Genomic DNA, 27539 nt, shown 5'->3' with positions numbered 1-27539 from the left:
AGGATGTCTACTGTTCCACATCTACATTATGACCATTATACAAAGGCCATGGTTGAACCATGTGTAGCCATTGTATGACAGGGTGTACACACAAGCACACCACATCTACTATGTGTGTTGCTCCATGTCTCTGGCCATCCTCCATGGCCATGTGTGTACATGTGTTGTCCAAATGATTGTGATGGGCATCTATTTCATATGTCCGTGTTGTCCCATATGACATATATGTTCCACTGACAACAGGGTTATGCAGATAAAGGGTGGTATGTGGGATATGTTTTCAGGTTAGGTAAGCAGTGTAGCAGCCAGGCCAATAGATGTCATGGACATGTCAAGATAGCACATCACATTGTGTGACATTCATAGCAGGGCTATGATCCACACCGGTGAAACCTGTGTGCTGGCCATACTCCAGCCCACTGTGTAGTACTGTTTGTATTCACCACATGTGTAGATCAGATCTGTAGTACGTCCCTAAAGTGAACAGTACCTCCACCATTGTATGCACACTGTAAACACATCTGGCAATAAAGTTTGTGAGGATTCATGTCTGTGAGATGATTCACATAGTTTGCAAGTGTTGCACATGGGTAGTCATTGTGATGCATTGCGGGTCTGACTTGTATATTGTGACAGGACCATACATTATGTGTACATGTTGTGAATGGCCACATGGCAGATAGATTTGTGCATTACGGTTCCTGATAAATAATAACACTCTCACCTGCAACAGGCTGCTGTTGCAGCGGAATACCAGAGGTACCTAAATAGGAGTAACACAACATTATGAGCATAATCCACCCCTGTATAAAGGCTACAGGGTGCAATGTGCATAACACATACACCAGTACATTAGACTATACTATGGTGTATGCACATGTGTGCATACACAGAGTAGCATACTATAGTATGCGGCATGTGTATATACATGCCTTGCATACGATGCTACATTACATATTGTGCAGTGACACATGCAACTATATGGAATATAGTTGTTATAGGTGCAGTACTGACTTACCAGGCAACTCCAGGCTCAGTGGTTGAGAGACACCCACCTCCACAATATCGGCTAAGGCTTGTGGATGTGGTTCTGCAGGTGTCCCCAGGTTGGCCAGTAGCTCCTCGGTATGTGTGAGTGGGGGCTGTGTTGGTGGTCCACCACCTGTTGTACCTTGTTCCCTGGCGATTGCATTTGCACTCTGTTTCACCCATCTAATGAGGTCTGTACAGTGTCTGCGCACCTGCTGGTATGTACGGTTGTGGCCACCCACATCATTAACCCTCCTGCAAAGTTCCATCCACAGGGCATCCCGCTGCTGTGCATCCTGTGACACATGGCTGAACAGGATATCATGATTGTCGAGTAGGTATGGGATGAGGGCCTCATCCTCCAAGCGTGTAAAAGTGGGAAGCCTTGCACGCAGCATACCTGGAAGACATAATGATGGAAACAGGTGACAGTAACTCACAGTGGCATACAGAGCTACAGCTGAACATACATGTGTATTGCATTAATTCAGTTTAAATAGTTGTATTTGAAAACCTACATGACACTGACATATTTTGTGACACTCAATGTTGAGTGGATATTATCACCATATATGTGTGTGTGTCACCTGATTACATTGCTCATACTCCATGTGGTTGCTGTCTTGATGTGGGCATGTCTGTTTGCCTGTACTGGTGTTCCTACCTCTCAGCATATGGCTGGATGTGTCCACATTAATGCAGTCGACCTTGATGCAGTGTATATGTCACATATAAGGACTTACACTGCCTTAACAGACATGACCTGTGGCCCAGCAGACATGCTCAAATAAGGTTTTACATGTATGTGTTCTGCCATATGCATCTACACAGCGCTGTACAACGATTCAACATCCTGCCATGTATCTCCTGTGTTGCACATGTGATACACATGGGGCACTGGCTAGCCAGATGGCATTTGCAGGGATGGATATCAACTATAGCATGTACAGTCAAAGTCAACTAGTGGGCTATATGCCATGGGCCATGTATGAATCTAGGATGAAAGGTTACCTGGCAGTAGCCAACAGGTGGGTCTGTGGGGCCAGGTGGAGCAGTGCCACATTACTGATCCACAGGGTTAATGATACATATACCATGCATTACCATGCGATCATCACACCATGTCTGAGAGGGGAGCGATGTGCAGCTTTGACGGACAGGAATGCATAGTATGGCTGGACTATGTCAATTGTATGGTCAAGGATCTGTCCAGCATGTGGTAGGTGGATGTCCATGAAGTATGTGTTCGAGATCAGGATGAGTAGGTGTAGCATGTCCAACATCACTGGGTTGGACATGGGTTTATTCAGGGTATGCATCATGCTACATAGTGGAGATGGGGAATGGGAAGGCTAGTGTAGGCCATCTGCAGATGGCCAATACCCCTTAAAGGAAATATGTGATGTGATATGGGTCACTTGAGTGTTCTGTATGGCTGGGCAATGATCTCTATATTCATGAATGGCACCTTATCATTATTAGGGTTGCCACATATGACTACCTGACAGGTGTGGTGATGTAGCTATCACTGGAAAGACAACTGACCAGCTGCATCCCTCACACACAAGTGTCCATTATGTTGACCGCTGCCTAGGTGATAGTTCATGGCTACAGGGTTATTAACATAGGGGTGACAATGCGAGTCAGTGATTGCTCCTAGGTCATAGACATTTGCATACTTCAATAGGCAGATGCCTTCTGTTTGTCTGTGAGGTATGGACGACAATGAGGGGGCATAACATTCATTAACCCTGACATACTGTAGCTGCCACTGGTGTGATTATCACATATTATTCAGACACCTTCTGTAGTGATTGTTCTGCCAGCAGTCCTGTTGCAAAACACTCCTGTGACATAGGAATGTACATCTAGTATACCGAGTGTAGGTGGTACACCAGTATGGGTGATGATGTCCTATGACCTGGCAAGGTTATGATATGCAGTGTGACATCAACCATACTGTCATCTACATCTGTACTGCTGACATCACTTAAGTGATCAAGGTTCATGGCCTTCCACACAAGACTCAGCAGGGTAGTAGTAAAGTACTTCCCATTATCAGTGGTGTCTCCCCCTTTGTGGGTTGTGATACCTGTTGGTGTGCACCATTCAGTGTGTACACAACCTGACATGGAGCTATGTTTTACATTAGATGTGTACGTGGAGAGCATCTTGTTTTGCCATATGTGTAGGAAACAACCTGTGATGTGGGCAGGTCCCATGCAGACTGACTGCAGCTTGTACCTGCATAGTTGTGGGTACAAGAGCCCTGTGGTGTACATGGATATATGCCTGTGTACCTGTTGGGGGGAGGGGGCCATGTGTTTATATTATCCAAGACCCTATCTGGATTGTTTATTCATGCTAAGCACTTCTTCAGGACTTGTCAACACTACGTAAGCTAATAATTACTATAGCACTCAATCTTCCTCATTACCTACAGGTAAGGGTGAACAGGTTTTGTACATACTTTTCTCACTTGCGTAGAGTAATGTAGCTCTTGTACTCACTTTCCTCACTTATCTAGGTGAATGTAGTTCTATATTCCGGCATGTCCAAGAGTCAGCTGCCAGTGTTCTCACCTGTCTATCTGATGAATCTGGACATCTTGAGGCAATGTACACATTGCCTCATGTACACAGACAAGCCTCTCCACCTACCACCCAACACTACAACCTGTGAGAGATGCACTCATCTAGCCAAACTGGAGGTAAAGGTCTCTCCAACCAAGCCTGACCCTGACTGTCATGTGGAGAAGGTACACATTCGCACAACACCACACTCATCACATACATCTCACTGAACCTACCCCACCATTAACTGGGAAAACTACTCATGTACCAACACATTAGCTCAATGGTTTCTGGAATTCATAAACACCAATGCCCTGACCCAACATATCCACACACCCACCAGGGGCAACAATATCCTAGACCTAGTCATTACTAACATGAGTGACCGGTGCTCCACACGTGAAGCCAACTCCTCATTGGTCCGATCAGACCATGTGCTGATCACCGTTGATATCCACATCCCGCACCGACCCCCCATTAAGGGAAACACAGTATAATATGTCTACAAGGCCAACTACATGCTTCTTAAGACAGACATGGTGGAAGTCAAGACACCCATGCAGATGGACAGTACTGTTACAACTGCTGAATCCTACACAAATGCACTCTATAAGCACTTACAGGAGTGCATGGCTTGTGCTATCCCAAACAGAACCAGGATGCTATACTCCTAATTAACTAAACCAATCTGGTGGTCCCCTGCCATAAACATATTGTACTACAGGAGGAAGACACTGTTGCAAACGAGAGTACAATACCATGCATGGAGGAGATCCCTGGCCAGCCTCAGTTAGAAGGTGAGATCCCTTATAAGATCCTCAAAAGCTAGCTATGAAAACTATAACGCAACTAATACTAACAACAACCACAAAGCATTCTATAGCTATGTCACATATCTCAATGTCAACAACCAGATCTGCTCTGAATTACAGCACAAACACACAAACATTACAGAAACAATTGATATTGGTAACATCCTGGAAGATCCCTCTCAAAGCTGCACACTCTAAAAGCAATATCACAGCATCCATGGGGCCAGACAACATCCCAGGCTGTATTTTACATGAACTTCAGATCGTACTGTCTCCACACCTATGCACCATGTTCAATAATAGCCTGACATCGGGCATAGTGCCCCCTGAATCCACACAGCAATAGTTATCCCACTCCACAAAGGTGGCGCCACAATGGACCACAGGACCATTTTCCCTATAGGCCTGACTAGCCTGGTCTGCAAGGCTATGGTGCACATCATGGATCACTGTCACAGAGACATTGGGTACCTCCAAACCTTTGACCCCTCTCTATTTGGCATTGTTAAGGCTGGACCATGCCTCCTAAACCTGGTGGTCTTCATAGAGACAGTTACCAAGGCATTAGATGAGGGTGAGGAGGTCCACACAGCCTATCTAGATCTCTCATAGGCTTTCAACACCATTCCTCCTTCTGGTATTATCAACATATCCATTCGACTGAACATTAATCCCTATGTCATGTGATGGTTTGCAAAGTGGCTCATGGACAGAACCCACACAGTGGGAGTTGCATACCCTAGGTCCGACAGTATACCAGTTACATCTGGCATCCCCCATGGCTCAGTCCTAGGACCCCTCATGTTCGGTATATACTTCTCTGATGTACAGACAAGCACAGGAGGGCTTTGGCTGAAAAGCTTTGCAGACGACTGCAAACTAGGGGACATAATTGTTTCCCCAGCTGTTACAGACACCCTCTGGAAAGGTTGCACTGAGACGGATACCTGGTGTTAATATCATGGCGTCAAGCTGAATGCCTAAAAGTGCATAGTCATCCCCTTTGGATATAACTAATTACCCACAGACTACCATATAGGTGCTAGTCCCCTACATACAGAAAAGGTAATACGAGATCCGGGAACCCCAGTAGATAGCAATCTCTCCTTTGATACCCATAATGAGAAGGTGGTTAGAATATCCTTCTACATGGCCCCCCTAATCTCTAATGGGTTTGCATCCAGATCAGAGGGGCCATAGTGACTCTACACATGTCATATTAGACCCATTAAAGGATAAAACACCCCATTTAGGTTATACCTTACAAGACAACTGCAACAGCTTGGAAGACCACACCAGTACCACACCAAGAGGATTACTGACCTCAAACAGATGACCTATGCAGCCCAACCTACGGAACTCCAGCTGTACTCAGTTGCATACCGCATACTCACAGGTGATCTCTGCTTGACATACAAGGCCCATGTCTAGCTCTGTATTGCTGGATATGCTCCACCTAAACAGAAGCCCCTGAGAGCCACATGCTCTAGGGATATACACCTAACCACAACGATGAGTGGGAAGTGCTGGACGGATAGATTCCTGACCCGGACACTTGCTATGCTTTGGAACATGATTCCAATGTACATCAGGCAGGGCTCCTCATGAGCACTCTTCAAGGGAAACCTTGACATGTGGATGGGAAACAGACATGTACCCCGGGGATCACTGCAGTGGCTCTGCTGGACAGAGGCACTGGGAACTATTGGCTCTGCCATTCAGAGGCACAGGGAACCAAACTATGGGGGTTGTGAAAACCAACACACGCTAGCTAGGCTTACAGATACCCTTGGTAAGACAGCCTAGTACCTACCTTTGCACATATTACATGTCTTATGTGCATGGATAGTTAAATAGCTCTTCCATTTTACTTTGCTATCATGCTGATAAACTGTTGGCTCATTAAAAGATATATGTATCCTGTTATTGTGTATTGTAAATGCCAATTGACATAACTACTGTTTGCCTAACATTACAGTAATGCTATGTAGCTTGTAATACAAATCTGCTTACCATACTGTACACTACACAGTTATTGGCACAATATCCCACAATGCAAATCATACTTGCACAATGGCCCAGCCTTCCACATGCTATTCTCTGTAATACACCCATACATATGGCTGCAGTTACAATATATCAACATATACTATCCCCTGTTATAGCACATACTTGTTGGACCAGCCCTGCCACTGACATCGGCTGGTGAGGAGTATTTCTGTTCAAAGCCCTTATATAGCATCCCTTGTGGTGTATGCGGTGTTTGTCTTGTGACCTACAGCAGTACACACAAATACTACAAGCATTACTATGCTCAACAATACATCACTGCAAAATAACTGTTTCCACTATATGGATTGCGTGCACTTTAAATACTACAGAAAAGAACTACATACACAGACATACTGACTGTTCTACATACCTTATTAGTACCCCGAGGTGTCGTTAACTGTTGATTCAATTCTTTTCAGTTTGTATTTCAATGTTCTTTGTAACATTCCGCTGGTAAATATGGATGGTTTGAATGTGTGATAACACATACTTTTCTAGTTACATATCGGTAACATGTGGTATCCTATCCACCAATTGCTATTCCAAAGTAGTTAACTGGATGCACATCAGTTGTGCAGCTACTCCATTAGCCGATACCATGGCAGCAATGGTGTATAAGTGAGTACTCCTTTTGGGTGTTGTCTGTTTGCCTTACTTTCAAGGGAGATGGCCTAGATGTGTTATTGTGATATATTCCAACAGCTATATGGAGACACACAGAGATATATTAGCTTCATGACTCCTGTGGACTGTGTGTAATGGCTAGACAATTTAGTTCTATATGTGAGTACAGCTGTTATATTTCGGAACAGTGCTACTTATGCAGGGTTTGTTTGTACCTGATACTTCTGCAGATGTTTAAGTCTGGCAAGGATGTTTGGCTAGCTCAAGGCCATATGGCTATGCATGAACTGTTATGTGGTGTACAGTGTGCTCTCCAGACATCCTTGATTTGGTGTACAAGTGTAGCATACTGTGCTGTTACTCATTAATTGCTAACACATCCCTTGTGTGTGTACACACAACTCTCTGAAATGGGATTAGTGCAAACAAACCCTATTACATCAGCTGCTGTTCCATTGTATAACAGCAGCTATTTCACACAGGGCCATGTTAGCATGTCTTTAACAAGGTATGTTAAGGCTTCTGCAGATGTCGTACAGTGTGTGAATGATTTGTGATGTTATTACAGTTTGTATTGTAATATGTTTGGGTGTGGGGGTGATGGTGGATGTGCTTAGCAGATGTAGGTGTGTAGGAACTGCTTTTATACATAATCGCTATGTGTGTGAGGGTTCCTTCCCTATTTGAACACCTATCCTTTTGTGGACTAATACAATGGTAATTGCAGGCTGATTCATTAAGGCACTGCTATGTGGTTCCTGTATAGCATGCAGGTGATGTTAGTCCTTGAATCCCTTCGGTAATACATCTGAATGTAATAACGTGTTGCTACATGATAGCTGTGTATTTCTGTCATAGGTATTTGCAGTCATCGTAGTTGTGTTGGTGACTGACCCTCTTTGGCTAGGGTTGCCACCTTTGCATATGGCCATAGTGGGACCTTTTCGGGACACACATCTGATTTTACAGGCCGACACAAACCCACGGTCAGTACAAGAGATAGAACTTCCCTTTCTTGCCTAATTATAAGCTTATTCATGTAGCAGTTTAGTTGCTTATCCTGTTTCCTGTAACATGTAGGTATTTTAGATACAGAAATAACTATTGTATGCAACTATTACAGTACATATGGGACATGATTATGTCCTACAATCCCAGGACATTTTCCACGTTTAATATATTTGGGTAGGACACAAACGCCCAAAGAGGGAGTGTCCCTCGCAAAGTGGGACAGGTGGTAACACTATCATTGGCTCATGTCCATAGCACATATTTGTAATAGTGTATAGGCATATACTCTCCATATCCTTTGTTTATAAAGGTTAGTAGTGGCGGAATGTGTGATTGCTATGGCCTATGTTATACACATATATGAACACTTCAACCACTGTATACGAGAGACCTATGGAATCCCGAAACCACAGTGTTCTGATGCACACAGTACCGGGACCAGACTCCCATACCCCACATTACCGACATTGACAGTAACTCACGAAGGTAACACGAACATGGAACACACACATGCACACACAGACACACTGCTACCCAACACGTCCAGACAAATCATCCTACGCTATGTATGAGCAGGTGGCCGAGCCCCCCTATAGCCCCCATGTAGGTGTGTGCACCCCCCACACCACCCCCTACTTTAATATTCTACATCCTCGGTCGCACAAACAGACGCACAAAGTTAACCCACAACCACACATTACAATCCCCCAAGAACACACACCACACACAGAACCCACACTTACACACACTACAGCCCTAAGAAACACACTTACACACAGTAACCTACCCGGACCGCAACACCAGAAGCACTGACTAACTGTCCATTAACATCGTGAGATTACACCTCGCACATCTGGTGTTTCGGTACTGTGTTCTTTCGGACCTTAAGCCTCAGGATTATGCGCGTCGGTATGTAAAGCAGTCGGTATGTGGTAGGTATCCCATTTATATGTACCTCCATGGTTATGTAGATGTTGTTAACTTATCTATATATCTACATATATATGTATATCCCAATATATCGACATATCTCTCTCTCTCTCTCTCTCTCTCTCTCTATATATATATATATATATATGATGTCTACATATATTATATATATATATATATATATATATATATATATATATATATATATATATCTATAGATATAGATATACATACACCTTTCATTGGGTACATGATGGTTTGTCCTATTTCAACACATTCCTACCTTTTGTGTTTTATCCTGTCAGTATACACGACTGCCATTGGTAGCTTAGTGGTATGTTATTGTGATGAATGTGTACATGGTTGTGTGTTCTAATCCTGGCAGTGGTATCTTACCTCCCAGAGCAGGCACTGGTAGTGCAAGGGTGATTAACGCACATTTCAGCAGTTGTGTGTTCTACATGTTTATTATTCTGTGGAGAACTACCTATATATGCAAGCTGTGTTTAAGGTATACTATGTAACATGTACACATCTGTGAAGATTCCTGTCAGGGATACTCCCCATTATTTGGAACTACATCCCTGATTACATTATACAAAACCCCTCACACTCCGGGGAATCCTTGCAGAGTGGGTGGTGAACAGTAGCTACACCCCAGGGATCCCGCAAGTGGCTCTGCTCCACAGAGGGGCAGTTAGTTGATCGATGGGGTAGTGACAGCAGACATGTTTTGCCTATGCTTATGAGTGGCCTCGGCGGTTGGGCATGTACCTACCTATGTATCTATGAACCTGTACATACAGTATGGGCACATGCTGATAGCTTAATTTACTGTTCAGGTATTGACTTACCTTGTGCCAATGGCAGTTGTGTGTACAATAGTTGAGGGCTACCTATGCAGGATGCACACAGTAGACCACCTATACATGACAATTTACAGGTGGTCATGTGTGTGTGCCATCCATGTTTGCTGTGTATGCAGGTGGAGAAGGGTGTCAGTCCATGAGTGCCTACACTGTCAGTGTGTGTGCTATACGTTCCCTCTTTGCCAAGACATGGGCATACTGGGCACACCTCCGTCTGCCTACTGGGGCTAGCAGAGGGTGTTCGTGGTCTGAGTCCCCCTGTGCCTGTGGGTCCCTTGGCAATGGTGGTGGGCTGTGAGGGCCTTCACCATTCTGTCCCTGCTGCATCTGTTTCCGCAGGATCATATTGTGTAGCATGGCACATACTATGAAGATGTGGGCACACGTTCCTGGAGAGTACTGCAAGGCTCCACCAGATATGTCCAAGCAACGGAACTGTGATTTCAGCAGCCCAAACATGTGGTATATGATGATTTTGGTTTCTGCGTGTGCCTCATTATGGCATTCTTCCATGGCTGTGTGTACATTTCTGATGGGAGTCATCATCCACAGTTCCAGTGCATAGTCAGCATCCCCCACCAGGTGGCCATATGGGATCTCCCCCCTGGCAAATACCTGATACAGCTGTGAGGCATGCCAGATGTGGGAGTCGTGATAGCTTCCAGGGCTGCCAGCCCACACATCCATGATAATGCCCTGGGCATTACACACGACTTGGCAGTTGATGGAGGGGAATCCCTTGAGGTTTATGTAGTGCCTACCCTACTCACTGAGTGGTGACTTGATGTGTATGTGCGTGCAGTCTGTTGTACCCTGTACCTCCGGGTAGTCTGCCACATGGTTGAAGAGACACATATTGCTGGCCAACTCCTCCTGCATTTGGGGGAAGTATATGTGCTCATTGGCATGTGGTAACATGGCATCCAGGAACTGGTGGAGTACCCTGGATGCTGATGCCTGTGAGATCCCCATGACATCCCCAGTTGGCCTTTGGAAGGTACCTGTGGCTAGTATTCTCAAGCTTACACATACCTTCGTGTCCACTGGGATGGTTCCCCTCTGTTACTTCTGGCTCTGAGGCGTGGCCAGCACAGCTCAACAAGTTGCTGTATGATGTCCCTGTCCACCCTGTAATGCTCTACTATCTCCAGATCATGTAGCCCCTGGTAGGTTACCCTGGGTCTGAGCACTCGTCTCCTCTTCTGGTGCCTGAGATGGTTGTCAGCATCATCCTCCACACCACCGTCAGTCTCCAACACATACTGGTGAATCAAAGCTATGGCAGCCCCTAATATATACATATTACAAGTTCCCCGTCTGTATACACCAATGGTGCAGTGTGTGTGTGGGGCTTTCACACCTTATACTATTGTGCAATGGATGATGCTGGTGTAATTGGGTGTGTTTGTGCTATTCCAGCTGCAGGGTATCTTAATTATTGGTTTTACAGCAGGTACTGCTATTGTGGGGCCTTTGGTGTTGACTTACGCTTGTCTGCCATGATTCATCTATTGCCCTTTACTTCTATTTTCAACCCGATTCCCCTCCCATTGTCAGGCATGCATCCAGCTGCAGCCTTTCTTGTTTTGTGCTTCCACAACCCAGGATTGTGTTGGGAAATGTGTTATGTAGCTGATCTACTGCAAGTTTGCTTTGCTCTGCTGTGACAGTTCTCTTTTCTTTTCTGTATGGCACCTCCCCTTTTCTGTTCTGCAGGTAGCTGCTAGCAACCTTTTTAGCTGTTGTCTATAGCCCACTGTGAGTTTCTAGGTGTTAATTAATCATTTGTACTCCAATTACCATGCTGCAGCATTTCCTTATTGTCTTCCCATATTCTTCCTGTTTCAGCTGTGGTGCATGCCGTGCACAGCCGTTTACTGGGTTTCGTGCGCATTTTCATCCACATTCACATGAACTTTCTTTTACCTTGTGTGCTCTCAGCTAAGCAAAGCTATGGCTACTTCCACACCCCTACCCTGCGGCTTTGCTTAACAACATGCAACATGGATTAGCAATGATCCAATGTACTTACAGCTACAGTGGTGCTCCGCTCTCTTGATGTCATGTTTACCTCCAGGCCACTCCTCAGTGTTGTAACGCTACATCATGTGGTACATCCTTATGCTGGCGGGGTGTTTGCGATTTAGTATTACTTGACTCATTTGCATGGCATTGATTGCTAATTCCTAGTTACCGCACGGAACACTGTCACAGACCCTTAGCAACCCTTGCGCCATGGTTGTGGTGTAGCATGCATGACTATTATGGGGATATCATTAATTGCATTATATTAGTTTTATGACATCTAAATATATTTTCCTTGTGATCCCGTTTGCGCACCGATGCACTGCGGTTTTACTTTGGGTTGGTGTGGCCATGACATTAAATGTTATTTTTTATATGTTATGCATGTTGTTCTATGCCATTGGTTATATATTTAGCCACTGGCATATATTAACATTATAATATGTAATTTGGTCTGCTTTCATGGCTCCGATTTTATGTTTGACAAAATGTAAACCATTTTTTTTTTTTTGGTTTACATTTCTACATGCTTAAGCTATGCCTGCACAACTTCATGAATCACTATATACCTTCATTTGCATGCTACACTGCTGCACATGGGGTAATTAGCATACATGCACCAGGAGCTGCGCAGCTCTGGTGTACGCTGGTAGTGCACGTGGAAACAGCTCTTACCTGAATCGCTCGATGGCCATATTTGGCGCTAGATCGCCGATGCTACTCTGGCACATGGCGCAGGCTTCATGAATCCCGGGGAGAGTCTTTTTCACAGTGGACTTTGAGGGAAATGCTCTAGAAAAGTCATACAATACATATATAAAGGGACATGTAGTACACTGTCAATACACATATGGTGGATGCCACATGTATTACAGAAAAGTATAACTATAACCAATATAATGAACCTCAAATAGTAAAATTACTGTACATTTGATATACTCATCGGTTGTGTGCATATATAACAATTTCTACAATGAGGACTGGTAACCTTAACTGTCTATTACTAAGAGAGGTTCAGATGGAGAAGGTGTAAGCATATGTAAGCTTGGAATTAGAAGCATTTAGTATCTCTCTTTCTCCTGCTCTCTCTCTCTCTCTCTCTATATATATATATATATATATGTGTGTGTGTGTGTGTGTGTGTGTGTGTGTGTGTGTGTGTGTGTGTGTATTTAGTACTGCACATCTCTGGAACAAGAACTTATACATAGCTTTGGCCAGTTTATTGAACTGTGAATTACTGATAAAGTGCCTCTTGTGATAAGTAGCTCAACAAGGTCTGAGGTTCAGTCCTCACTTTGTCATTGCCTGTGGATAGTTTGTATGATTTCCTCTTGGATTTTCTTTGGGTATTATAGTTTCATTCCAAAAACACGAAGGGTGATTTTCCTGTCAGAACCGACTACATATATTGTATTTAGCCTTGCCCTTGTAAATCAAAGTATGCAATTCTTCATTGATTCTAGTGCCTGATTAACAATGTCATTTATGTCGCAAAAATTTAAAAAGAATCATAAAGTAGGTTCAGAATCAGTACTGTGCATATTAGTGTACAATGAATTTTTGCTTTTCACAATCTTTTCCTTCTTAATAGAGATCTAAATATTTGAACAGTGCTCTAGCTGTTATTTTTATATGCTTCCTCATGAGTGTCCTTCATCTGTCAATTATCTGGTTTGCCATTGTGATCTCAGCCCCATTTTTCCATCCCAAGTCATTGAGGTTGCAGATTGTGATCCTTCTCTGCATACCACAATCCCAGTTTGTCTGCTCTGTAAGGTTTAGGCTAAAATCCATTGACAAGAACCTGTACACTAATGCAGATACTAGTTTGCTAGGGTCAGATTAGGCTATAATCAATGTTTGTGTAGAGGGTCTTTTCAGGCTTGTTGGCTGTTGGTGAAGCACCCACCAAGAGGAGAAAATGCTGAGAGAAGAAAGGAGCCACTTTTGAGACTTTAAGTATTTTTCCTCTGTTTATTTGCTAAGTTTTTCTGCATAGCTGCCTATTTTGAGCATTTTCTGGCTTGTTAAATTTGATTTCTGCATTAGTAACTGTATTTAGAGCACAACCTAGAGCTGTTTACTGAATTTCCTGTTTGCACTTATTTTTAAAATTGTTTTTTTCTCAAAACTTGCATTTTATCTGTCTTTGGCCTAGCACTCTTGTGTGGGGTCATTTACTGCACTGTTATAACTTGTTGATACTTGTTAACCTCTGCTATCTCTGAAAAAACAAAAACACAAAAAATCTTGCTTTTTTCCCCACTTTTCTGAGATTTAAAAAAGTTCAGTTACAGGCTTGCTGTTCTTGAACTGTTTGTAAGTTTCTGTGAGGCCATTTTATGCTTGGGCTAAAGGAAAGTCTCTCTGTTGATCAGTGGCAGTGAAAAAAATTGAGCAGCCTGCATGCCCCTGTGGGAGTGGTTACTGACTTAAAACTGTAGTTTTATTGGCCATTTTGGGTAAATTCCAAAACTCCTTCATCTTCCTCTCTTAAAACCTGGTTGCCTCATGGTTTTGCATCTTTTTCAGGCTTGTTGGCTGTTGGTGAAGCACCCACCAAGAGGAGAGAATGCTGAGAGAAGAAAGGAGCCACTTTTGAGACTTGTATTTTTCCTCTGTTTATTTGCTAAGTTTTTCTGCATAGCCGCCTAGTTTGAGCATTTTCTGGCTTGTTAAATTTGATTTCTGCATTAGTAACTGTATTTAGAGCACAACCTAGAGCTGTTTACTGAATTTCCTGTTTGCACTTATTTTTAAAATCGTTTTTTTCTCAAAACTTGCATTTTATCTGTCTTTGGCCTAGCACTCTTGTGTGGGGTCATTTACTGCACTGTTATAACTTGTTGATACTTGTTAACCTCTGCTATCTCTGAAAAAACAAAAAACAAAAAATCTTGCTTTTTTCCCACTTTTCTGAGATTTAAAAGTTCAGTTACAGGCTTGCTGTTCTTGAACTGTTTGTAAGTTTCTGTGAGGCCATTTTTTGCTTGGGCTAAAGGAAAGTCTCTGTTGATCAGTGGCAGTGAAAAACATTGAGCAGCCTGCCTGACCCTGTGGGGATGGTTACTGACTTGAAACTGTAGTTTTATTGGCCATTTTGGGTCAATTCCAAAACTCCTTCATCTTCCTCTCTTAAAACCTGGTTGCCTCATGGTTTTGGCATCTTTTCAGGCTTGTTGGCTGTTGGTGAAGCACCCACCAAGAGGAGAAAATGCTGAGAGAAGAAAGGAGCCACTTTTGAGACTTTAAGTATTTTCCTCTGTTTATTTGCTAAGTTTTCTGCATAGCTGCCTATTTTGAGCATTTTCTGGCTTGTTAAATTTGATTTCTGCATTAGTAACTGTATTTAGAGCACAACCTAGAGCTGTTTACTGAATTTCCTGTTTGCACTTATTTTTAAAATCGTTTTTTTCTCAGAACTTGCATTTTATCTGTCTTTGGCCTAGCACTCTTGTGTGGGGTCATTTACTGCACTGTTATAACTTGTTGATACTTGTTAACCTCTGCTATCTCTGAAAAACAAAAAAAAAAAAACAAAAAATCTTGCTTTTTTCCCACTTTTCTGAGATTTAAAAAAGTTCAGTTACAGGCTTGCTGTTCTTGAACTGTTTGTAAGTTTCTGTGAGGCCATTCTTTGCTTGGGCTAAAGGAAAGTCTCTCTGTTGATCAGTGGCAGTGAAAAACATTGAGCAGCCTGCCTGCACCTGTGGGAGTGGTTACTGACTTGAAACTGTAGTTTTATTGGCCATTTTTGGGTCAATTCCAAAACTCCTTCATCTTCCTCTCTTAAAGCCTGGTTACCGCATGGTTTTGGCATCTTTTCAGGCTTGTTGCCTGTTGGTGAAGCACCCACCAAGAGGAGAAAATGCTGAGAGAAGAAAGGAGCCACTTTTGAGACTTTAAGTATTTTTCCTCTGTTTATTTGCTAAGTTTTTCTGCATAGCTGCCTATTTTGAGCATTTTCTGGCTTGTTAAATTTGATTTCTGCATTAGTAACTGTATTTAGAGTACAACCTAGAGCTGTTTACTGAATTTCCTGTTTGCACTTATTTTTAAAATCGTTTTTTTTCTCAAAACTTGCATTTTATCTGTCTTTGGCCTAGCACTCTTGTGTGGGGTCATTTACTGCACTGTTATAACTTGTTGATACTTGTTACCTCTGCTACCTCTGAAAAAACAAAAAAACAAAAAAAATCTTGCTTTTTCCCACTTTTCTGAGATTTAAAAAAGTTCAGTTACAGGCTGGCTGTTCTTGAACTGTTTGTAAGTTTCTGTGAGGCCATTTTTGCTTGGGCTAAAGGAAAGTCTCTCTGTTGATCAGTGGCAGTGACAAACATTGAGCAGCCTGCCTGCCCCTGTGGGAGTGGTTACTGACTTGAAACTGTAGTTTTATTGGCCATTTTGGGTCAATTCCAAAACTCCTTCATCTTCCTCTCTTAAAACCTGTTTGCCTCGTGGTTTTGGCATCCTTTCAGGCTTGTTGGCTGTTGGTGAAGCAGCCACCAAGAGGAGAAAATGCTAAGAGAAGAAAGGAGCCACTTTTGAGACTTTAAGTACTTTTCCTCTGTTTATTTGCTAAGTTTTTCTGCATAGCTGCCTATTTTGAGCATTTTCTGGCTTGTTAAATTTGATTTCTGCATTAGTAACTGTATTTAGAGCACAACCTAGAGCTGTTTACTGAATTTCCTGTTTGCACTTATTTTTAAAATCGTTATTTCTCAAAACTTGCATTTTCTCTGTCTTTGGCCTAGCACTCTTGTGTGGGGTCATTTACTGCACTGTTATAACTTGTTGATACTTGTTAACCTCTGCTATCTCTGAAAAAACAAGAAAACAAAAAAAATCTTGCTTTTTCCCACTTTTCTGAGATTTAAAAAGTTCAGTTACAGGCTTGCTGTTCTTGAACTGTTTGTAAGTTTCTGTGAGGCCATTTTTTGCTTGGGCTAAAGGAAAGTCTCTCTGTTGATCAGTGGCAGTGAAAAACATTGAGCAGCCTGCCTGCCCCTGTGGGAGTGGTTACTGACTTGAAACTGTAGTTTTATTGGCCATTTTGGGTCAATTCCAAAACTCCTTCATCTTCCTCTCTTAAAACCTGGTTGCGTGGTTTTGGCATCTTTTCAGGCTTGTTGGCTGTTGGTGAAGCACCCACCAAGAGGAGAAAACGCTGAGAGAAGAAAGGAGCCACTTTTGAGACTTAAGTATTTTTCCTCTGTTTATTTGCTAAGTTTTTCTGCATAGCTGCCTATTTTGAGCATTTTCTGGCTTGTTAAATTTGATTTCTGCATTAGTAACTGTATTTAGAGCACAACCTAGAGCTGTTTACTGAATTTCCTGTTTGCACTTATTTTTAAAATCGTTTTTTTCTCAAAACTTGCATTTTATCTGTCTTTGGCCTAGCACTCTTGTGTGGGGTCATTTACTGCACTGTTATAACTTGTTGATACTTGTTAACCTCTGCTATCTCTGAAAAAAAAAACAAAAAAAACAAAAAAATCTTGCTTTTTTCCCCACTTTTCTGAGATTTAAAAGAGTTCAGTTACAGGCTGGCTGTTCTTGAACTGTATGTAAGTTTCTGTGAGGCCATTTTCTGCTAGGGCTAAAGGAAAGTCTCTCTGTTGATCAGTGGCAGTGAAAAACATTGAGCAGCCTGCCTGCCCCTGTGGGAGTGGTTACTGACTTGAAACTGTAGTTTTATTGGCCATTTTGGGTCAATTCCAAAACTCCTTCATCTTCCTCTCTTAAAACCTGGTTGCCTCATGGTTTTGGCATCTTTTCAGGCTTGTTGGCTGTTGGTGAAGCACCCACCAAGAGGAGAGAACGCTGAGAGAAGAAAGGAGCCACTTTTGAGACTTTAAGTATTTTTCCTCTGTTTATTTGCTAAGTTTTTCTGCATAGCTGCCTATTTTGAGCATTTTCTGGCTTGTTAAATTTGATTTCTGCATTAGTAACTGTATTTAGAGCACAACCTAGAGCTGTTTACTGAATTTCCTGTTTGCACTTATTTTTAAAATCGTTTTTTTCTCAAAACTTGCATTTTATCTGTCTTTGGCCTAGCACTCTTGTGTGGGGTCATTTACTGCACTGTTATAACTTGTTGATACTTGTTAACCTCTGCTATCTCTGAAAAACAAAAACAAAAAATCTTGCTTTTTCCCACTTTTCTGAGATTTAAAAAGTTCAGTTACAGGCTTGCTGTTCTTGAACTGTTTGTAAGTTTCTGTGAGGCCATTTTTTCTTGGGCTAAAGGAAAGTCTCTCTGTTGATCAGTGGCAGTGAAAACATTGAGCAGCCTGCCTGCCCTGTGGGAGTGGTTACTGACTTGAAACTGTAGTTTTATTGGCCATTTTGGGTCAATTCCAAAACTCCTTCATCTTCCTCTCTTAAAACCTGGTTGCCTCATGGTTTTGGCATCTTTTCAGGCTTGTTGGCTGTTGGTGAAGCACCCACCAAGAGGAGAAAATGCTGAGAGAAGAAAGGAGCCACTTTTGAGACTTTAAGTATTTTTCCTCTGTTTATTTGCTAAGTTTTTCTGCATAGCTGCCTATTTTGAGCATTTTCTGGCTTGTTAAATTTGATTTCTGCATTAGTAACTGTATTTAGAGCACAACCTAGAGCTGTTTACTGAATTTCCTGTTTGCACTTATTTTTAAAATTGTTTTTTCTCAAAACTTGCATTTTATCTGTCTTTGGCCTAGCACTCTTGTGTGGGGTCATTTACTGCACTGTTATAACTTGTTGATACTTGTTAACCTCTGCTATCTCTGAAAAACAAAAAAACAAAAAATCTTGCTTTTTCCCCACTTTTCTGAGATTTAAAAAAGTTCAGTTACAGGCTTGCTGTTCTTGAACTGTTTGCAAGTTTCTGTGAGGCCATTTTTTGCTTGGGCTAAAGGAAAGTCTCTCTGTTGATCAGTGGCAGTGAAAAACATTGAGCAGCCTGCCTGCCCCTGTGGGAGTGGTTACTGACTTGAAACTGTAGTTTTATTGGCCATTTTGGGTCAATTCCAAAACTCCTTCATCTTCCTCTCTTAAAGCCTGGTTGCCTCATGGTTTTGGCATCTTTTCAGGCTTGTTGGCTGTTGGTGAAGCACCCACCAAGAGGAGAAAATGCTGAGAGAAGAAAGGAGCCACTTTTGAGACTTTAAGTATTTTTCCTCTGTTTATTTGCTAAGTTTTTCTGCATAGCTGCCTATTTTGAGCATTTTCTGGCTTGTTAAATTTGATTTCTGCATTAGTAACTGTATTTAGAGCACAACCTAGAGCTGTTTACTGAATTTCCTGTTTGCACTTATTTTTAAAATCGTTTTTTCTCAAAACTTGCATTTTATCTGTCTTTGGCCTAGCACTCTTGTGTGGGGTCATTTACTGCACTGTTATAACTTGTTGATACTTGTTAACCTCTGCTATCTCTGAAAAAACAAAAACAAAAAATCTTGCTTTTTTCCCACTTTTCTGAGATTTAAAAAAGTTCAGTTACAGGCTTGCTGTTCTTGAACTGTTTGTAAGTTTCTGTGAGGCCATTCTTTGCTTGGGCTAAAGGAAAGTCTCTCTGTTGATCAGTGGCAGTGAAAAACATTGAGCAGCCTGCCTGCCCCTGTGGGAGTGGTTACTGACTTGAAACTGTAGTTTTATTGGCCATTTTGGGTCAATTCCAAAACTCCTTCATCTTCCTCTCTTAAAACCTGGTTGCCTCGTGGTTTTGGCATCCTTTCAGGCTTGTTGGCTATTGGTGAAGCACCCACCAAGAGGAGAAAACGCTGAGAGAAGAAAGGAGCCCCTTTTGAGACTTTAAGTATTTTTCCTCTGTTTATTTGCTAAGTTTTTCTACATAGCTGCCTATTTTGAGCATTTTCTGGCTTGTTAAATTTGATTTCTGCATTAGTAACTGTATTTAGAGCACAACCTAGAGCTGTTTACTGAATTTCCTGTTTGCACTTATTTTTAAAATCGTTTTTTTCTCAAAACTTGCATTTTATCTGTCTTTGGCCTAGCACTCTTGTGTGGGGTCATTTACTGCACTGTTATAACTTGTTGATACTTGTTAACCTCTGCTATCTCTGAAAAAACAAAAACAAAAAAAATCTTGCTTTTTTCCCACTTTTCTGAGATTTAAAAAAGTTCAGTTACAGGCTTGCTGTTCTTGAACTGTTTGTAAGTTTCTGTGAGGCCATTTTTTGCTTGGGCTAAAGGAAAGTCTCTCTGTTGATCAGTGGCAGTGAAAAACATTGCGCAGCCTGCCTGCCCCTGTGGGAGTGGTTACTGACTTGAAACTGTAGTTTTATTGGCCATTTTGGGTCAATTCCAAAACTCCTTCATCTTCCTCTCTTAAAACCCTCTTTTGCACGGTTTTGCGTGTTTTTGTGCATAGTGCAACAGCGGGCAGTGCCGCCTAATTGGGTTTAAACTATTCCTGGCTCCACAAAGTCTTCTCTTCACTTTTTCCCTTAGAACTGCTCTATCTCTCAATTTAAACACCATATTCTCATTCTAAGGCCCTTCACTGGTCCAATTAAATAATCCTACAAGTTAGCACTATTAAACCATAAGCACTACTTACTCTTATACTCTCTACGATTACCCAGTCCTCTATTGGTCTGTCTTAAATTCAGTTTCCCTGTTACTCTAGCATGTCCAAAGGTCAGTCAATGGTTTCCTCTCCAGTCCAGCTGGTGAGTCTGGGAATTTTGAGGCAATGTTACAACTGTCTCATGTACACGGACAACCCTCTCCTCCTCCAAACAGGTTCAAATATATGTGAGAGATGCAACTATTTAGCCAAACTGGAGGCTGAGCTCTCTCATCTCAAAACTGGTGTAACCAGTCAGGAGGAGAAGGTAACCTCACACAACACAATTCTAGTATCACATAGTCCCACCACATCAGCGAACCAAACACATAAATACACAAAAACATACTCAGAGGCTCTAAATAAAAATCTACCTAAGCAACAGAGACCTCCAAAGCAGACATCCAAGCAAACGCTACCTCAAAACAAAACACACACAACACATAACCCACAAAGTCAGTGTGCCAAGCAGCCACAGCCCTTAAGGCTGAATAACACACCTGATACTCTTGTTATAGGTGACTCTATTGTCAGACACACTGACGTCCCGCTCACCAGGCTGAATAAAGAGAAGGTCACGGTGAGCTGCCTGTCGGGTGCTAGGATCCGACACATAACGCAAGCACTCAGGTCACTCCAAAGCAAATACAAATATGACTCAGTCATTGTACATGCTGGTGTGAATGACCTGAGACGTACCTCCCTGGACTACATGAAAAGAGACATAGAGGAGCTCTCTGATCATTTAGCCCAGGCTGGTATGACCCTGACCTTGAGCAGCATCTTACCCTCACCTAGAATGATGCCACAGTACAAAGACAAAATGATCGATTTTAACAATTGGCTAAAATTTTGGTGTCATTCAAAGGGGATCCAGTGTCTGTCAGCCTGGGATGACATGCTCGACAAGCCACGTTGTTTCGCTAGGGATGGCTTGCACCTGTCACCACTGGGCTTTCGGATATTGGCAAAGGCTCTTGCCACCCCCATAGTGCCTTTTTTAGGCAAGGATCAAAAGTCAAACCCACCCCCATAGACAGCACAAGGAACAAGAAACTAAGGGTAATGCTGCTAAACGCCAGAAGTCTTAACCTCAAGATGCACACACTCAAAGCTCTCCTCAGTATGGAGAACATCGATATCTGTGCAGTGACAGAAACCTGGTTCAAGGCTCCAGAGAGCACCCCAGCACTACCAGGCTATACCTCATATCATGTTTTTTGACCCCAAAACCCGGACCGAACCACAAATGGAGGGGGAGTTTCCATATTTATCAAGGATATCCACACCTCCAGGTTAGTGGCATTGCACGAAGAATCAGAGACCATCCATGTGCAACTAACAGTGGGCAAGACTGCTTTTCAGTTTATAGCATCCTACAGACCACCCTCTCAAAGTCAGGAATCCCATTCGGCCTTCCTGAAAACATTGGAGAACATGAAGATCTCTCCGAACACCATTATATTGGGTGACTTCAACTACCCAAACATTGACTGGGAGCACTACTCAAGCCCCAGCACCTTAGCCCAAAGATTCCTGGAAATTATAAGCTCAAATGCTATGGAACAACTAGTCACCACTCCCACAAGAGGAGACAACATACTAGACCTGATCATTACCAACATGGGGACTCTATGCTCCACACCAGAAGTATATCCCTCATTGGTAAGATCAGACCATAAATTAATTTCACTGGATGTCCACATCCCGACCCACCCCCAGCCCAGAAAACCACAGTGAAAAACTTCTCAAAAGCGAACTTCTCACTTCTCAAAACCGAAGTGGAATCCTTCAAGGCCCCAGGGCCAGTGGAAACTAAAGCCCAAACTGCAGAATCCTATATAAATCCTATATAAATGCATTCTACGGACATCTCCAGGAATGCATGGATCATGCTATCCCAAACAAAACCAAGACCCAATCATCCAAAGGCAGGCGTCCAGTCTGGTGGACCCCTGCCATAAATAAACTGTACAACAGAAGGAGGAAGCTACTACATGCTAGAGCACAATCCCTAATAGGGAAGGCATCTCTGATCAGTACTAGCAAAAAATTATGATCCCTCATAAAATCCTCCAAGGCCAGCTTCGAGAGAAAAATTGCACAGGACACCAAAGACAATCATAAGGCTTTTTTCAGTTATGTTAGAAACCTGGGATGCAACTCCCAGACTTGTTCTGAGTTGATTCTAAGCGACAAAAAATACACTGAACCCACAGACATCGCCAATATCCTGGCAGACAGGTTCAGTGCAAACTTCTCCACCCCCCCCCCCAAAAGAGCAAGTATCTATCCCGGCAGAGGGCTGCCTCCCAAACATCTCAGATGCTCAGGAGAAGGCTGCCCTCTCCAAAGCAAAAAACACTGCTTCCATGGGACCAGATGGCATCCCAGGTTGCATCCTACATGAACTACAAGAGGAACTAATCCCTCAAATAAAACAGCTATACAATCTCAGCCTCACTACAGAATATGTGCCCACAGAATGGTGTACAGCAACAGTGGTCCCACTCCACAAAGGTGGAGCCTCTACGGACCCTGGAAACTATCGCCCCATAAGCCTGACTAGCTTAGTCTGCAAGGCTATGGAGAGGATCATCATGGAGCTCATAAACAAAGACATTGGGGACCTACAGACACTAGATCCTACCCAGTCCGGCTTTGTCAAGGGCAGATCCTGCCTTTTGAACCTGGTTGACTTCTTTGAAACAGTCACCAAAGCCATAGATAAAGGGAAGGTAGTCCACACAGCCTATCTGGACCTTGCAAAGGCATTTGACACAATACCCCACTCGGGCATCATAGATAAGCTATCCAGCTTAAATATAAACCCCTATGTCACAAGATGGGTCGCAAACTGGCTCAAAGACAGAACCCACAGAGTGAGAGTTGCTGGAGCCATGTCAGACTCGAAACCGGTCACAAGTGGCATCCCACAGGGTTCTGTCCTGGGACCACTCTTGTTCGGTATATACTTTTCTGAGGTACAGGCAAGCGTGGGAGGACTATGGCTCACCAAGTTCGCAGACGACTCCAAACTGGGCGCCATAATCAACTCTCAAGCTGACACAAACATCCTTCAAAAGGTCTCACAGAGACAGATAACTGGTGCCAGTGCCATGGTTTAAAGCTAAATGCCAAAAATGTATAGTCATACCCTTTGGCAAAACAATGTGCCCACAAATTACCACATAGGTGGAAACCATTAAGTACAGAGAAAGTTATTAGGGACCTGGGGACCCAAGTTGATAGCAATCTCTCCTTTGAAAACCACATTGCCAAAGTGGTTAGAAAGACCTTCTACATAGCCCACCTCATCACGAAGGGTTTCACATCTAGATCAAGGGAGGTAATCGTGCCCTTTATTCATCCCTCATCAGGCCCATCATAGAATACAATGCCCCTTTTGGGATGTACCTTACCCGACACCTGCAGCAATTAGAAAGACCCCAAAAGTATCTCACCAAGAGGATCAAGGGTCTCAAACAGATGCCATATGCTGCTCGGTTAAAAACTCCAGCTCTACTCAGTTGCATACCGCCTACTTCGAGGCGATCTATGCCTGACATAGAAAGCTATGTCAAATCCAGAATTAATGGACATGCTCCACCTCAGTAAATCTAAATCCCTTAGAGCCACACGCTCGAGGGACTTGAACCTCAGCACAGAAATAAATAGAACTTGCTGGAGGGACAGGTTCATAACCCAGAGGCTCCCTTCGCTCTGGAATAGAATTCCAGTTCATGTGAGGCACCTCACGGAATCTCTTCAAGAAGAATCTCGATAAGTGGATGGGGGATCGTAGGTTTGTCCTAGGGATTACTCCCATGTCACTATTAGACAGAGGCACAGTAAACTAAACCTTAAAAAGGGCACAGTATTCTCAAATCAAGGGGTGGCGTAAGCCATACAGAATCGGACTAGGCTTATAATTGCCCCAGGGCAGATAGCCTAGTATGAACCTATGAACCTATGAACCTATGCCTTGTCTTCTGCATGTTGCTTGCCAAAATACATAATTAGATTTTTTTGTTTGTTTGTATTCTTGTTTAATTAAGATTAACCTGCTTTGGTTATGACATTTAGATAATGTACCAAATCCAGCCTTGATGGCAACAGTCAAAGATTCCGTGTATCTGCTGCATATGACAGTGTGAAGACATTCACATTTAGACTCAAAGTATGGTCGCCTGTTTCCACTGTAACATAATTTATAATCAAGAATAGAGGAAAAGACCAGCCTGCACTGTGTACACCATTCTGACTGAACAGACAACACAGACATAATGCTCACCTTCTTCCTTCTAATTGTAGTTTTTCTACTAATATTCTTGCAGCTTTAAATATTCACAGGGATTCATAAAGGTTACCACAAACTGCAGACTACATGTACATATAGTGTAATTTTTCTGAGTGACTAGAAAGCAAATAAATGTGATAAGAATGTTCTTTAATACATATTGTGTACACTCAGTGTAAGCTTTATTGAATCTAGCCCAAATGTGGATTCTTGCACTACTTCTGTAATACCATAGTAGGGTCCCCAAATAATATCTTATCATGGTATAGCTCCTGTGTGATTAGTCAGCTAGCTTTCCATCCATGCAAGGCTAGCTTCACTGAAGTGTAGAGTTCAAATCCTCTATGTAAACATGATGTGCTCAACCCTATAAAATGCATAAAAAATGAATAAAAGCCCTGTCATATATTTATTTACCTTCCAATATATTGTTGATATTGGAATGTAATCTAAATCCATGTTGGGTCTATGATAAAATACAACTTCAAAAATGTTCAACCTGAACAACTGACCCTTTTTAATTTCTCCAGTTCTTTTGGGTTTCTAATACCATGATGGGAATGGACCCCATTCCTAAGTCAAAGTACAATTAAAGTTCATGAAATTAGTATAGTTTCAATCTTTGATGTCAGCCAGATGTGCTCTTTGCAGCACCCACAATGTGCCCAGTAATGACTCCTGCAATTTGTATGGGGTTACATGTACTGGTAACATATCTGAATATGATTGTAAATTCTTTTTTATAAGACCCATTGCTCCTACTACTACTGGAACTGTCTAGGTATCTTTCTTCCACATTGCTCTCATTTCTACTTGCAGATCCTGATATTTTATGACTTTATGTCTATCTGTACGCAAGACACTGTAGTCACTGGGTGTGGCAATTTCAATGATCAATGTCTTTTGTCTTCTTTTCATGGACTGCTATATCCGATTTTCTAGCATCTGTCTTTTGAACTGTTGGTAATGGGTGATCCCATGTAATGTAGACTTCATTTTCTATGATGCTTTGTGGCTCATGCTTCCAGTGTTTTTCAGCCACTTCAGGACCATACTGTTTCCACAATCCCTAGTGCAACAGTCTTGCCACATTACTATGCCTTTCAGTATACAGTCCTTCTGCCATTAGTATGTCACAACCAGCAATGAGGTGTGCAACTGTTTCCAATTCTGTTTTACAAAACCTACATTTGTCTGTTTCTCCCACATGTTCAGTGGACTTTGTAAACCAATGTGTACATAGCCCATTATCTTGGGCTGACAATATTAACCTTTCATTTCTTGGTTTGAATTTGCCTCTCCTTAACCATTCCTGCATTCATTCCTTTTGACATGAGGTTCTTCCAGAAGTTTTCTATACTTGCAACTATACTTATGCATTTTCCACATTTCTTGCCTTTTCATCTGGTCCTTCACCTTATATTCTTTCTTTTTTTTTTTGGCACATTCAGTTGCTACCTGATTTTTTTATCTACTTCTAGTTTGATTTCCATTCCTGCTTGACACCGATATACTTCTGCTAATCTAAGCAGAGAAGTCATTTTAGATTGATTCAACTCATGTTTCAAAACTTTCATTACATTTGGATCTTATGAGGTCAGCAGATATGTGTATAGTCCCATTATTGCAGATCTATAAGTGTAATCAATTTCAAGGAGGCCCATCCCTCCTTTGGAACGAGGACTATATAATCTTGGTATGCACTGATTTTTATAAATCATTTGGTGAGCATGAAGCATCCTTCTTGTTTTCCTGTCTAATCTATCCACTACATTTTGGGGGCAGTCAATCACTCCAAAACTATAAGTTAGGACAGGAAGAGAAAATTGGTTTATAGCTTGTATATTTTTGCAAATGGACTGAGAATACATATGTCTGCCTTTTTTACTACTTCCCTTTGGTATTGGAATTATTTTACTTTGTTTCCAGTTGTCTGTTATAATGCTTTCCTTGCTGTAGACATATGCTAATGAGTACAACTACAAGGTAAGCTAATCACTAAAATTGTGGTGTATGCCAGAGATAGTTCTAACTTTTGATTTTGGAGAGCATTTTGTGATTGTAGTACAGTTGAAGGAAAGCTAAAGGTTTTGCTTCTCTTGTTCATACCATAGACAGCAGTGGCAAAACTGGAATGCAAACTGTTATTTAACTTATCAATAATTATAGAGAAATGCTGGAAGGCAAATTGTTATTTAATTTGTCAATAAGTGCAGAAAAATAGCCCCTAAACATACTTGTAGTAACAAAGTGTTCTTTAGCGACAAGGTTCATTACTAGTATGCGATTTCTTTTCAGACACATCATTGACTATCTTCCAGTATTTTGCTGGATTATGTAGAGCATTTTATTGCAAGAATGAATAATATTTTTGGTTAGCCAATCATGTTTCTATGTCATCTGTATTCCTAGTTTACTGGTAAGAAATATGTATCATGTTCTTGTCTAGAATAATTGTTATGTTCTTTGCCCATAGTAAAACAGCTAACATTTTTGACTGTCAGCTATTTTACACAGTTCTGTCATACTGTTTAATATTTTAGCATTAAAACATAGTGATGTTTTTCTTGAAACATATCAGATTGCCTGAATGCCGAGCACTTGCTTGTTTTAAGCAATGGATTGTTTACAGATAGATGGACACATCAAATCACTTATAAAAAGTCTTCCTCTTAGTTTGGGTAAAAGACAGGTTTACCCTCCAGTATAGTTTAGCACGTAACGTTTATTTTACCTTTCTGT

This window comes from Protopterus annectens, chromosome 5.part0, assembly GCF_019279795.1.
Source record: "Protopterus annectens isolate FY-2018-M chromosome 5.part0, PAN1.0, whole genome shotgun sequence".
Taxonomy (NCBI): Eukaryota; Metazoa; Chordata; order Ceratodontiformes; family Protopteridae; genus Protopterus; species Protopterus annectens.
The sequence above is the reverse complement of the archived record's forward strand: the minus strand, read 5'-3'. Positions refer to the sequence as shown.